This window comes from Podarcis raffonei, chromosome 14, assembly GCF_027172205.1.
Source record: "Podarcis raffonei isolate rPodRaf1 chromosome 14, rPodRaf1.pri, whole genome shotgun sequence".
Lineage (NCBI taxonomy): Eukaryota > Metazoa > Chordata > Lepidosauria > Squamata > Lacertidae > Podarcis > Podarcis raffonei.
The window spans coordinates 24,735,518-24,749,100 of NC_070615.1; the positions used below are offsets into that span (position 1 = coordinate 24,735,518).

At 46.4% G+C, this 13,583-nt stretch overlaps 1 protein-coding gene across 2 annotated transcripts in view; it reads right to left on the reverse strand.

Annotated features, from left to right (window-relative positions):
• IGDCC3 (immunoglobulin superfamily DCC subclass member 3) overlaps positions 1–13,583 on the reverse strand; it is a 106,155-nt gene that overhangs the window by 42,647 nt on the left and 49,925 nt on the right. The window lies entirely within an intron of this gene.

Here is a 13,583-nt window from a genome sequence, read left to right on the forward strand (position 1 = left end):
TCCTTCAACACACATCAAAGATAATACATGTGCATCTCTTTAAGGGAAAGAACCAAAGACATGTCAGGAAGGATCCATCATTCATCTCCAGACTCCCATTGGGCTCCGACAGATGGGAGACTTCTTATTCCGCTTCATACATTAAACATGGGCCATATCACCCTCCTCTCACGCCCCTCTGTCATAAGCTTCAGCTCACTAAATAGGGAGGGTTTAGAAAATACAACATGCTGATTGTGCTTTTAAGGGATCCACCATTGTTCCTCTCCATCTTTTAACAACGGGGGGGGGGGGACCAAAAAACAACCCTGGTTTCAACTGGATTTTAATGCCATCTGAGAGCATTTTATTAAATTATGTAAGCTTCTTGAGCACTAATTACATTTTATTGTGCTAAGAAAAGGGCTTTGAGCAGCAACCAACCAAAGTGGAGGTAGAATCGGAACATACTTATTGTATTAGCACTCAATACTATTATACAATAGCGAGGCTCATAAGAAACATCACTCTATTTTTAGCAGTGCTCTTAGTAAATGTTTTTGTTAAATTCTACAATCTAAGTTGTAAGGGTAGCTGGAACTGATCTGCCAGGACATAGTTTTATCCTCAAGCTTTTTTCCTTTGTGCTACACATTTCGGTGAAGTGTTTTCTGGGTTAGGGGCCCTAGCAATGATTTCTGAATTGTTTGGGTAACCCCAGAGTTGCATGGAAGCTGATCAGGGCTTTGCAAATGGAAGTTTAGGAATGGAACGTAGGAAACTGCCTTACTCTGAGTCCCTCTAGCTCTGTATTGTCTACACGGACTGGTAGCAGCTCTCAGGCTGCGTTCTCACCTAGCTCTGCCTGGAGATGCTGGGGACTGAACCTGGGACCTTTTGCATGCAAAGCAGAGATGCTGTATCTCTGAGCAAGGGCCATTGGGGCTGAGTGTGTCCTTGATAAGGACCCCATTCATATTCAAGCAGGGTAACACGGAGGCCCCAAACAATGCCCCATGTTAATTGTGTTGGCACCCTAGAACACTGAACACCACTAGAAGATTGAACACCACTGCTATTAGTTATATTCATATGAGGAACGAATAACCATCACAGAGCTTAAAGACTTCCATGAACTAAATGGTTTGACTCCAGGTCCAAATACAAAGCAGGCATGCCAGAAAAAGCCCCCCCCCCTTAATGATTTGCAGGGACCAAAGCAAAACAAAAACAAACCTCAACCACCCCGAAACCATTCAAGTTCAGAAGGCATAACTGCTCTCTAGGAATCCCCAGGATAGAGGTCCTCCAGCTGGCAAAGGGTTAACCGGAAGGAGAGCTTTGTCAACAAAAACAGCCCCCAAGTGAAGAAATGGGATCTCTGTCACTTTATTTCAATAATATCATCTCTTCCAGGTAAAATTGCAGCAATAACCTCTCCTCTTAAAGACACTGGTATTAATATTTACCATGAATAAAACATTGGGAGGGCATAAATAATTCATTGATGGGGATGTTAAGTAAAATAAGGCTCTACAGTGACCCTATAATGTGGCTTTAAAGCACAGTTTTGTGTCGGATGCAGGGAGGAAGGCCACAACCCTCGCCAAAGCGATTGGGTGTTTTGTTTTTTGATAATTTGTGTTTTCAAATAAATAAATCATGCCCCATGCTACAAAATGTTCTTCTCCTTGTTTTTAAAACACAGGTTTGGCAAACTTTATTTACGGCTGCAAAGGCAACCGTTGTGAGCAACTGTCTTGCAGCTCAGCCCAAGGCTCCAGCAGCAAACCATCGCTGGTAGATTCTGAATGGCGGGCGGGTGGTGGTCCCATCACTGCCGTTACTGTGAGATCTCCAGTATGACTGTGTCAGAAATGCACTGGAAACAAGCCAAAACAATGGTGTTTGCTAATTGCTCACCTCTCCACTATGTTCTCAGGAACATAGGAAGCTGCCTTATACTGAGCGCTGGTCCATCTAGCTCAGGGTTGTTTATACTAACTAGAAGCATAGACTCTCTAGCATTTTGGACGCAGAGCCTCTCCCAGCCCTACCTAGAGATGCAACTGGAGATTGAACCTGGGACCTCCTGCTTGCAAGGCAGATGCTCTTCCACTGAGCTACGGAACTTCTCTACTGACTGATCAATGAAAGTAGCCTTCCTCAAGCTGACACTCTTCAGAGGCTTTGGACTGCAGGAGCTGATGGAAACTATAGTTCAAAACATCCCGAGGGCACCAGATTGGAGAAGGTAAAGGTAAAGGTACCTCTGACCATTAGGTCCAGTCATGACCGACTCTGGGGTTGCGGCGCTCATCTCAGCTTTATTGGCCAAGGGAGCTGGCGTACAGCTTCCGGGTATGTGGCCAGCATGACTAAGCCGCTTCTGGTGAACCAGAGCAGCGCACGGAAATGCCGTTTACCTTCCCACCAGAGTGGTACCTATTTATCTACTTGCACTTTGACGTGCTTTCGAACTGCTAGGTTGGCAGGAGCAGGGACCGAGCAACGGGAGCTCACCCCATTGCGGGGATTCGAACCGCCAACCTTCTGATCAGCAAGTCCTAGTCTCTGTGGTTTAGCCCACAGCGCCACCCGCTTGGATTGGAGCTGATTGGAGATGACCCAAAGATTAAACCAATTCAAGATCATACCACAGAAATGCTACCTTGCGTGGTTCTCTTTCCACACCATAAAAGTAACACACAAACAGGGGAGAGGCAAATCAATGGCTACTAGCCATGATGACTGTGCTCTGCTTCCACGGTTGGAGGCAGCAATGCTCCTGAATACCAGTTGCTGGAAACCACAGGAGGGGAAAGAGCTCTTGTGCTCAGGTCCTGCTTGAAGGTTTCCTACAGGCATCTGGTAGCCACTGTGAGAACAGGATGCTGGTCTAGCATTGGTCTGATCCAGCAGGGTCTTCCTAGGATCTTAACTGGCGCTGCCATACCGGTGCCCAGTGCTTTCTGCACATCAGTGGGTTCTGGCAGACTGGTTTCCTTCACTACAGATGCAAAGGCTGACGAACAGAGCAATAAACCCTTCTATCCTCTCCCGTTTAAGTGCCAGGTCACAGCTCCATCCATATTCATGAGAGGTTTATTCAGGCAAACAGCTTGGTCGGATCCCCCTTAATCGAACCACAAGCCAGCTCATGAGCCTGATGACAGTGGCGGCAAATCTGATATAATAAAGATGAAAACAGGTATTGAATAAAATTTTCTTTACTCCACGAAAAACTAAATTGAAGCCATTAGGAGGCAATCCGTTTTCACTCAGCGGAGCATTAGCGATAAGGAGGAGGCTGGCCTCGATTTGGTGTGGGGAGAGGGAAACATTAACTCAATATGTCACAGTAAATCCAAGGTCTGTTAGGATCATTAAAGCACAGGCCCTGGGATCAACTGCAAGCAACGAAAAGTGGTGTGTGTGTGTGTGTGTGTGTGTGTGTGTGTGTGTGTGCAGCAGAGGAGGGATGAAGAGACAGAGCTGACACCAGGTTACAGGGGAATCTGGGCTAAGTGACCCTTTAAGCCCCCAAGGGGCACTAGGCACCCTCACAACATAGAACATAAGAAAACCCTGCTGGATCAGGCCCATGGCCTATCTAGTCCAGCATCCTGTTCTCACAGTGGCCTGTAGAAAACCCGCAAGCAGGACCTGAGCACAAGTGCCCTCTCCCCTCCTGTAGTCTCCAGCAACTGGTATTCAGAGGCATTGCAGCATCTGACCATTGATTTCATAATCACTTTTCATTAATTGAGAGGGCATCTGACAACACCCCCTTGCCAGCATGCAGCCCGGTAGAAGACTATCTGTGAAGGGGAATATATCTGTCAGGGAAGCTTGCCCAACCATTAATTACCTTCCCTGAGGGTCCTCTGAAACACAATTTGAAAACCACGGATAGTGAATGTAAGAACCGTCATAGTTGTGGAGAACAAAGGTCTATCTTTGGGTAGCCAATATGGCGCTTTCTCATCATCCTGTGGCCATCGGCCATGCTGGCTGTCGGGGCTGATGGGAGTTGGGGAGTCCATCAACATCTGGAAAGCACCAAATTGGCTACCCTTAGTTCAGCATCTCCCAATCTGATGCCCTCCAGATGTTTTGGACTACAACTCCCATGGGGCTGATGGAAGCTGTAGTCTAAAATAGTTTTGAGGGCACCAGATTGGAGAACACTGATCTGATCTTACATCCAGGTTTACCAAAATGTTCAGCCATTAACTTTGTGCTGTGGCTGCAAACATGTGCTTGTTGCTGTCCAGGGAGCCCAATTTTCAGTAATATCCCACCTTTCTTCCACCAAGGAAGCCAAGGGGACCCTGGAAAATGCAGCAGAATTAATGTCATGTTTAATAGTTGTGTGTGAACAGCAAAGGAGAAAGATGTGCTCTCTCTCTGACTCCCTTGGCCATTCATGGTTCATGAGATTGCAGCCTTCCTGTAGAGGGCGGGGTAGGGCGAGTGGAGGGAAACTTTTGTCTGCAGTCGTATTAAATTAGCAGCATTATAAGATCAGAGGCTGAGCATCATTTGCTCTGGAATCCTTCCAGATGGCAGAATTGGTCAGGGGTGTTTGTGTGTGGAGAAACTCCTTTCTGCAGAAGGCGTCATTATACAACATGCCAATTAAACAGACATGGGAGCCTTTCAAACACATGCTTGAAAGTAGAAGATGCGAAACACAACCTCCAGAGTCCATTAGGCTCCTTAAATTGTTGGCATTCTCACACTCAACAAGACTCACCCCTCAACTGACCTGAGTTCAAATAGCAAAATGCCATAAATACACACATTATAACAGCATGAACCAAGGCTGGCCCAGTACATTTTGCTGCCTGAGGCAACAGACAAAATGGCGTCCCCTCTTCATGTACTGAATTTGACTGAATAAACCATTGAATCTTGTTTCCAAACCCTGTCAGCGTTGATAACATCCCTTCAATGCACCTGAAGTCAGGATGCTAATTTAGGCCGCTATCACAGCATATGTTCAAAGCACCCTGACACCATTTTTAACAGCCATGGCTTCCCCCAAAGATTCCTGGGAGGTGCACCTTGTTATGGGTGCTGAGAGTTTTTAGTCGACCTCTAATCCCTTCACAGGGCTACAATTCCCAAAGTTCCTCATGTAGAGAGATTGAACCATCAAACCACTTAGGGAACTGAAGGTCTGCAAGGGTAATAGGCGTTTTGTCACAACTCTCAGCACCCTTAACAAACCACAGCTCCCAGAATTCTTTGGGGGGAAGCCATGACTATTTAAAGTGGCATCATAGAGCTTGAAATGCATGGTGCAAATGTGGCCCAAGAGGGTCCATGACAGGCCCACATAGCTCTGATCTCCAATAGACAAGCATGATCAGGGGGTTAAGAGCAATAGCAGGTAGGAGAAGAGTGCTGCCCCAGCCCCAGTTTCTGTCACATGAGGTGACTGCCTCAGTCTGCCTAACGGTAGAGCCGGCCATGCCATGAATCTTGCAGCCTGAGCCACAAGGTCAACCCAAGCTATGGAGAGTCTGGACATTGACTGCCTTGATGTATAAGCTCAGTATTGTTTACACTGACTGGCAGCGGCTCTCCAGGGCTTCAGGCAAAGCACACCCACTCAAGAATCCCAAGAACTTTAGTTTGCTAAGGGTGCTGGCAGCTGTAGCTCTCTTAGGGGTGAATTACGGTCCCCTGGATTATCCTGGGGGGTAACGTGCTTTAAATATATGGTTTGTACGCACCCCTTATCGGAGGAAGGTGGGGGGAGAAGTGATTTAATACAGTCCCCCCCTTCACACTCTGGAACCTTAGGATGTGAAAGCAGTTGGGAGATGAAAGGGAGGGAAAGAGTTTGGGGACGGAGGAGAAGGGAGCAGAGAGGCTTTGTCTTCTTCCTTCTGCGACCCTCTGCTTTGACAATCCCAATGGTTTTTACAAAGCTTTGAGGGCATTCAGAAAGTGACATTGTATCTTCCTTTTGCATCCCCCCCCTTTGATAAAAAAGGACCCTCTCCTCCATCACTCAACCCCCTCCCCCCACCAAAAGGCTCCACTCCCAGAACAAGGGGCTGCTGGCTATTCAGGGAAGCTCAGTGGCGGCAAACTGGAGACTCGCTCTCCGTGTCTAATGATGCTATTGTCCAAAGCTGCCACTGCCAGACCCCAGAGCCCGGCTCTGAATACTCCCTTCTCTATGCGTAGCCAAGTGTGAACGACAGCGCCACCCATTTATTCTCCCAGAGTCCGAGGAATAGGGGGAGGGGGGAAGGTGCAGGCCGGGCTCCCTAGTGCTGAAAGGGAAGAGAAAAGAAGGATTTGAATATAATAAAATGGCGGGATTTTATTTTTTTAAAGCCATCTAGGCTCCTTTTGCTGTTCTTTGTCCTTCCACGCAAAGAAAACATGCCTTTGCACGTTTTCCAAGAGGGGTTGAAATGCTAACATTTCTTCATCTTTGTCTTCTTCTTCAACATCATCAAGACGAGGTCCATGACCTGAGCAAAACAGGCTTAAAAGGCTGCTTTTGCCATTTTTATAATACGAGCATATTTATTGAAATATTTATATATCATCACCTATCGGCGGTTCGAATCCCCGCGACAGGGTAAACTCCCGTTGCTCGGTCCTTGGTCCTACCAACCTAGCAGTTCGAAAGCACGTCAAAGTGCAAGTAGATAAATAGGTACCACTCTGGTGGGAAGGTAAACAGCATTTCCGTGCACTGCTCTGGTTCACCAGAAGCAGCTTAGTCATGCTGGCCACATGACCCGGAAGCTGTACGCCTGCTCCCTCGGCCAATAAAGCTGAGATGAGCGCCGCAACCCCAGAGTCAGTCACGACTGGTCCTAATGGTCAGGGGTCCCTTTACCTTTACCTATTACAAAAGCATCTGAAGGCAGTTTACAATAAATCCCATTAAAAATACCACCCCTACAAAATTAATCAAGCAGTGTTATCAGTCAGTAGACAATCTTACTAAAAACAGGACTAGGTGGGTCACTGGTCTGATGAACCAGGCTCTTATTCTGATATTAGATTAGGAACATGGGAAGATACCTTATTCCAAGTCTTGCCATTGTTCCATCTAGCTCAGTATCGGTGGCTCCCCAGGATCTCTCCCAGCCCAACTAGAGATGCCAAGTTTTGAACCTGGGACCTTCTGCGTACAAAGCATACGCTCTGCCACAGAGCTGCGGCTCTTGCATTTGTTAAACTTTAGAGAGGTGCTGCCCATCAGTGTGGACCTGATTCCTACAACTTCTTGTTGGCTGGACCCAATGGAATTTGCAGCCCCAAATATCCAAAGGGCACCAGCTTGGCAAAGGTTTCCATAGCGATTACAAGGCACAGCACCTCCAGGAAAGACCCATTTAATTTCGCACATGCCCATCGATAACACCATCAAAACCCTTCCTGGTTCCCAATCAAGCCTAATGAATTTTAAATGGGCGGGGGAAATTAACTTTACATTGTCAATCCTCACAAGTCCACAAAGCAATCATTTCCAATAATAGACCGCAAGCTTTCAGAGTGCGTTTGCGACGGCATCCTTGCAATTAGCTCACTAAATGTCTAAACCAGCTTTGTTATTTTCCAAGAATTGCTTCATTCGCTGCTATCAGAGATAGCAGCCTTGCTCCAGGGTCTACAAGGATTTTGCCCTTTGTTCTTTGGTGGATATCCAAGTAAGAGGAAGATGACACACCGATGAATGACAAGCCAGTCTATCACCGCACACTCCACATTTAATGTCTTCATACTGGCTCATTAATTACCACGGAAAGCTCCTTCCCAAATGGAACCTGTGATTTATAGAACGCTCGGGCAAGGTGCCATTTTCATCAGGCGAACAGCCAATGGCGTCGCCAGAGTTAATTGCCTTCCGTTTTTTCCCCTCGACAATCGCAGACGTCATCTTTGTTCTGCTCTGCCTCCAATAAAGACTAAGGCTTGGTTCGATCATATTTCCTAGGAGGTGGGTGCTGTCATATACCGGAAGGGTCTGCCCACAAGGTCAAGTGGGAAAAGGGTACAGTGGACCTTGGCAGGGTAGGGAGTTTTGCTGAGAACAGGTTGGGCCAAGGCATCAGACCGATGGGGCAAGGCAAAGAATAAGGTTGGAGGGACATACAGAGAGGACAGTCAAGCCAGTTCACTGGTCCACTTAGCTCAGTACTGTCAACACGGATCGGCAGTGACTTTTCAGGTGGGAGCCTTTGTCAGTCCTACCCTATGTCATGAACTGCCCTAAGGTCTACGGATGAAGGTCGGTGTAATAAATAAAGAAATATAGAAATACAGAAATAAAAAAATTGAAAATACCTGGAGGCACCACAGGAATAGAACCAGGAATGCAAAGCAGGTGTTCCACCTTCCCCTTCCATGGGCATAGCCAGGATTTGTTTGGGGGAGGGCAGGCTTTATGTTAAGGGGGGCAGAACCAATGTGATTCAATTGGTCAGTTAGTTAAGTATTTTTATTTATTTACTTGTTGGGGGGGCAGCTACCCCGCCCCTGCTACACCAATGCTCCCCTCCCCTCTACATCCCTCAGAGTTCGGTGACTCATACTAGGAAAGGGGGATGTGAAACAGGTCTACTGAGGGGCAATAGGGATGGAAGAGAAATTCAGTCCAGTTTGCATTTAAAGCCAAAAGCTGGATTTAACAGCTACATTAAACAAGAACTGAAATTGACAGATTCTTCAAGATAGCTCAGTTGATAAGAGCATGGTGCTGATAACACAAAGGTTGCAGGTTCGATTCCCATATGGTGCAGCTGCACAGTCCTACATTGCAGGGGGTTGAACTAGATTATCCTCAGGGTCCCTTCCAATTCTACAATTCTATGATTCCATTCATAGGTGTGTGGCTGGGGAAGATTCCAAGGGCCAGACAGAGAACATTGAGGGCCTTGAGGTTCCCCTCCCATGGCCCAGTCCACTGAATTATATTAAGAGGGAGAATATGTAATCCAACATCTCCTGATATTGCTAATCTTATTTTTACAGGTTGAGTATTTCTTGCTTTCTCCCTCTATGAAGAGCTGCAATTACTTTCTCATACCTAAGCTGTGCATATCCACTCTCTTTGGCACCTGTAACTACTCCTGCATTTTTCTGGCAAAAATTCAAGGGAGGTTGAATCAGCTGTTCCTCAGAATATACAGCATATCCGTGGAAATAGGTCATATGACTCCATACATTGGGGGAGGGGGAGGGCATCCTGTTCTATTTATTCACTGGGAAAAGCCCTGTTGGTTGAAAATAGCTTGTCACTAGAAGCTCCCTCTTCCGCCTGTGCTGGCTGCCTTATGCTTCGGTTGGCCGATGGCCAAATCCTGGTCTGCCTGAACGAAGAGGTTTCGTAGCTCTCCAGCATGCAAGCTCAGCTGTTATGATGGTAAATGCATTTTGATGTTTTCACTGATCTCTCTCTGGTCTGTGCTTCTGTGAAATATGACTTTTGAAACCAACCCATTTCTGATCTTCGGTTGGGAGTGCTTTGGATGGAATATGTCATAGACTATTAAATCATCAGCGTCACTGCTATAACTACTGGAACAAGCCTTTTGCCTAGATGCTAAATTAAGCCAGGCTGCATATACTTTAAGCCAGTGATCAAATCTCACAACCCCGCCAAAAACAAACAGCAGCAGTTAGCTGCCCAGTGTGTTAGCGCCCCCTCTGTTAATTTGGCACCCCCCTCCTCCAACTAAGGCAGATTTCAAAAGCATGGAAAGGAGACTGCTCTATATATGAACTTTGCTGTGATTTTTCCATGGGAAGGTTTATAGGGGGCAGGGAATGGGGTCCTCATATTTCTATTCTGCAGGGAACCTCTGGTGCAAATTGCTTGCCTCATACAACATCATGCTTATGGAAATGAGCTACACCTCACTAGAGCAGGGGTCAGCAAACTTTTTCAGCAGGGGGCTGGTCCACTGTCCCTCAGACCTTGTGGGGGGCCGGACTATATTTTTTTGAGGGGGGAATGAACGAATTCCTATGCCCCACAAATAACCCAGAGATGCATTTTAAATAAAAGGACACATTCTACTCATGTAAAAACACACTGATTCCCGGACCATCCGCGGGCCGGATTTAAAAGGCAATTGGGCCGGATCCACACACCCCCGGGCCTTAGTTTGCCTACCCATGCACTAGAGGCTCACATATCTATTTGGTAGCGAGGAACCTCCAGTTGAAAGGATGTTCTTCCAGCAAATGTATAGTCAGCAAACGATGTGGAGGCATTGTGTTGAGGACAGTTTTTTTAGAGAGATGTAATATCATCGGTCAACAAATCATTCAGTTCCCAGAGTTAGCTTTACTGAATATATTTCAGGGTCAGAATACAGATCACTTCACTTAAATCTCCTATTGGTTCTCCATTGTTAGCAGCTAGACTTGTTATAGCCCAATTTTGAAAAGACTTGCAAGGAGCATCCTTATCAAATTGGCTTAATAAAGCTTGACAACTGGCCCTAATAAGAGAAACTGGCCAACAAAATATGACTAACAAAAGGACCGAGACAGAAAGCCTGATTTACAACTGACTGGAACGGTTTTGCATGAATAAGAAAAAAAGCGCTAAGCTTTCCCAGACGTCCAGACTTTTTGGGTTGCTCTAGGTTAAATCATAGTCTACACTTTCAGACCCTCCAAGTGTCCCTATTTCCCAGGGACAGTCCCAGATTTACAGAAGCCGTTCCAGATTCTGATTTGATCCCAGAAAGTCCCACTTTTCCTTAGGACGTCCCTATTTTTATTGGAGAAATGTTGACGGGTATGGAGTTATGCAACCCCCGAGCCAAGGAGATAAATAACTATACAACAGGGAAGTTTTTTAACGTTTAATGTTTTCTTTCATTTTAATATATGTTGGAAGCCACCCAGAGTGGCTAGGGCAACCCAGTCAGATGAGCAGGATAATAATAATAATAATATGTCCCTATTTTCATCAGAGAAATGTTGGAGAGTATGAAAATGGTGGGGTCAGGGTGGGTCAGTTTGGGGGAGGGAGAAATATCCTTATTTTCATCTGAGGAATGTTGGAGGGTATGCACTTTAAACTGCTGGGTATTCTTATGGTGTATTTTCACCACATACCTCAATATTTCTTTTGGTAAGGGTGGGGTGTTATTTTCAAAAAAACCAAGAAAGGTGTTTTTTTTAAGTAAACAATGACAGTAACTTGCTTTGTTAATCCATGCAATCAACAACAACAACAAAAATTCCATTCCCACAGCCTTCACCAACCTGGTGCCCTCCAGATGTTTTGGACAACTCCCAAAGCTGTAGCCCAAAACACCTGGACAGCATGTGGTTCCAGAAGGCTGCATGACTCTTATGAAGGCTACCTGAACAAAAGTTTGCCTATAATAGCTCCCTGGGAGACCCACAGAGACACTTTAGTTAACTTGTTTATGCCATGACACTGGCAGCGGAGGCAGCCCATGGGCTGAAGCCCAGGCTGCGTGGTGCCTAGAGGCAGAAAGCAACCTTTGCTGCCCCATCTCAAAAGTATATGGAGAAGGAGCAAAAAAAATCACATGGCACAGTTTGCAAGGAGCTGAGGCATTCCAAAATGGCAGCCACGCTCAGGCTAGAGAAAGGAAAGGCGAAGACTGCAGGCAGCCCCTCTCTCCTTTGTCAGGAGGCACAATGCTCGTGTCAACAGAACCGTGAGCCTGCTCTGACTCTACAATCCGCCATCTGGCCGGCTGGCTAATGCACGCCCACAGCAATTCAGCTGGGTAAGGAAGCCACAGGGGAAATCAAGCCCAGCCAAGACCGATGCTTTGAGCTATATATATAAATTAATGCAGATGGTTCAAATGCAGATGGATCACCACTTGGATGGGGCCAGCACTGGTGACCTGCGTGTCGAGAGATGTCTGACCATGAGGCACTAAAAAGAGAGGGGAGACAGGAGGAAGGGGAGGGACCGAGAGGAGTAGGAGGCTCACAGCTTCCCACTTAATAGCATTGTCGGGGAGCGTCAGGGTAGCTATTTCCTATGAGAGGGATCTGGCAAAAACATGCAAGGCTCTACACATGCCAGAGGATATCTGAGCATTCTTCTGCAGCTGCAGGGTCAGAGCCACACACACTCCGGCTTCCAAAGTTAGACCCATCTCTCAATATGCTAAGGTCGCCTTCACTATCCTGAGGTCCCTTCCGGTGTTTTGGATGTTAACATAGCTGAGGATTGATGGGAGTTGTAGTTTAAAACACCAGGAGGACTCCAGGCTAGCAAAGGTTGTGCTAAGGAAAGGCTGGGCCAAGGAACATAGAATTTTGGCCACTGGCTACTTGAGAGAGAGAGAGAACACAGTCAATCAAACAGAACCTTGAAAGTCTTCAAACCACATGCTTTGTTTTGTTTTGTTTTGGGCTGCTCAGAAGAATGCCATCTCCCCATATGAACTGACTAGGTAAAGGGTAAAGGGAGTCCCTTCTCTGTGTGTCCACTCCACAGGAAGTTCAGAGGGTGGCAACATGAGAACCGGTCTTTTTAGTGATGGCTTTCCACCTGCGGAATACTCTCCCAAGAAAGGCTCGCCTGGAACTTTCATTACATACTTTTAAGTGCCTGGCAAAAACATGTCTTTTCCGCTAGGCCTTTGGCTTTCTGTGGCCTCCTTTAGTGGGTGGGGTGTTTTAAATCAAAGGAGCTGGACTTTGGGCATGATCCCTTTCTTCCCCTCCCCCACGTGTTCATTGAACGTGCAAGGGTACATTTTTAAAGCTACACATCACAGGAATTCTGTGAGATGGAGAATTAGTTGGATGCAACCCCTTAGACTGTACACTAATAGACCTATTGAAATTAACGGACCTTTGACCTCTCCAATTCCCTCTTCTTCTCCGAGTATGGTCAGCACTGGAGACAACCCTGACTCATCATATTTCACAGCTGAGGTTTTCCTCGTATCTTACAAAAAAACCCTATCACACTTTAGATTGGCAGTTGGCAGGGGTGAGCTGGAAAAGATTATCATTCCAGCAGAGCCAGATAATTTGTAATCCCATTAAGAAGGGTTTCCCATTTTCTTGCTCAGTGCTACCAGAGAAACCTCGGCATGCTTTTTAAAACAGCCTTCTGCATCCTGGTACCCTTCAGATGTTTTGGACTACAAATCCCAAAAGCTTTTGGCCCATGGAGGACCCCAGGTTACAGAAGGCTGTTTTATAACAATGGTATTTAAATACAGCGGTACCTCGGGTTACAGATGCTTCAGGTTACAGACGCTTCAGGTTACAGACTCCGCTAACTCAGAAATAGTACCTTGGGTTAAGAACTTTGCTTCAGGATGAGAACAGAAATCGCGTGGCAGCAGCGGGAGGCCCCATTAGCTAAAGTAGTACCTCAGGTTAAGAACAGTTTCAGGTTAAGAACGGACCTCCAGAACAAATTAAGTTCTTAACCTGAGATACCATTGTACACCCACCCACACACAGTGCACCTAAGCTTAAAGAAAAGTTCCATGTGACTCAAAATAACCCCCCCCCTGCACTGTCAATGTTAATTAATCCAGTAAGTGTGTGAGAAGAACCTTCTGGATCAGGCCAATGGCCCACCTAGTCAGCATTCCTGT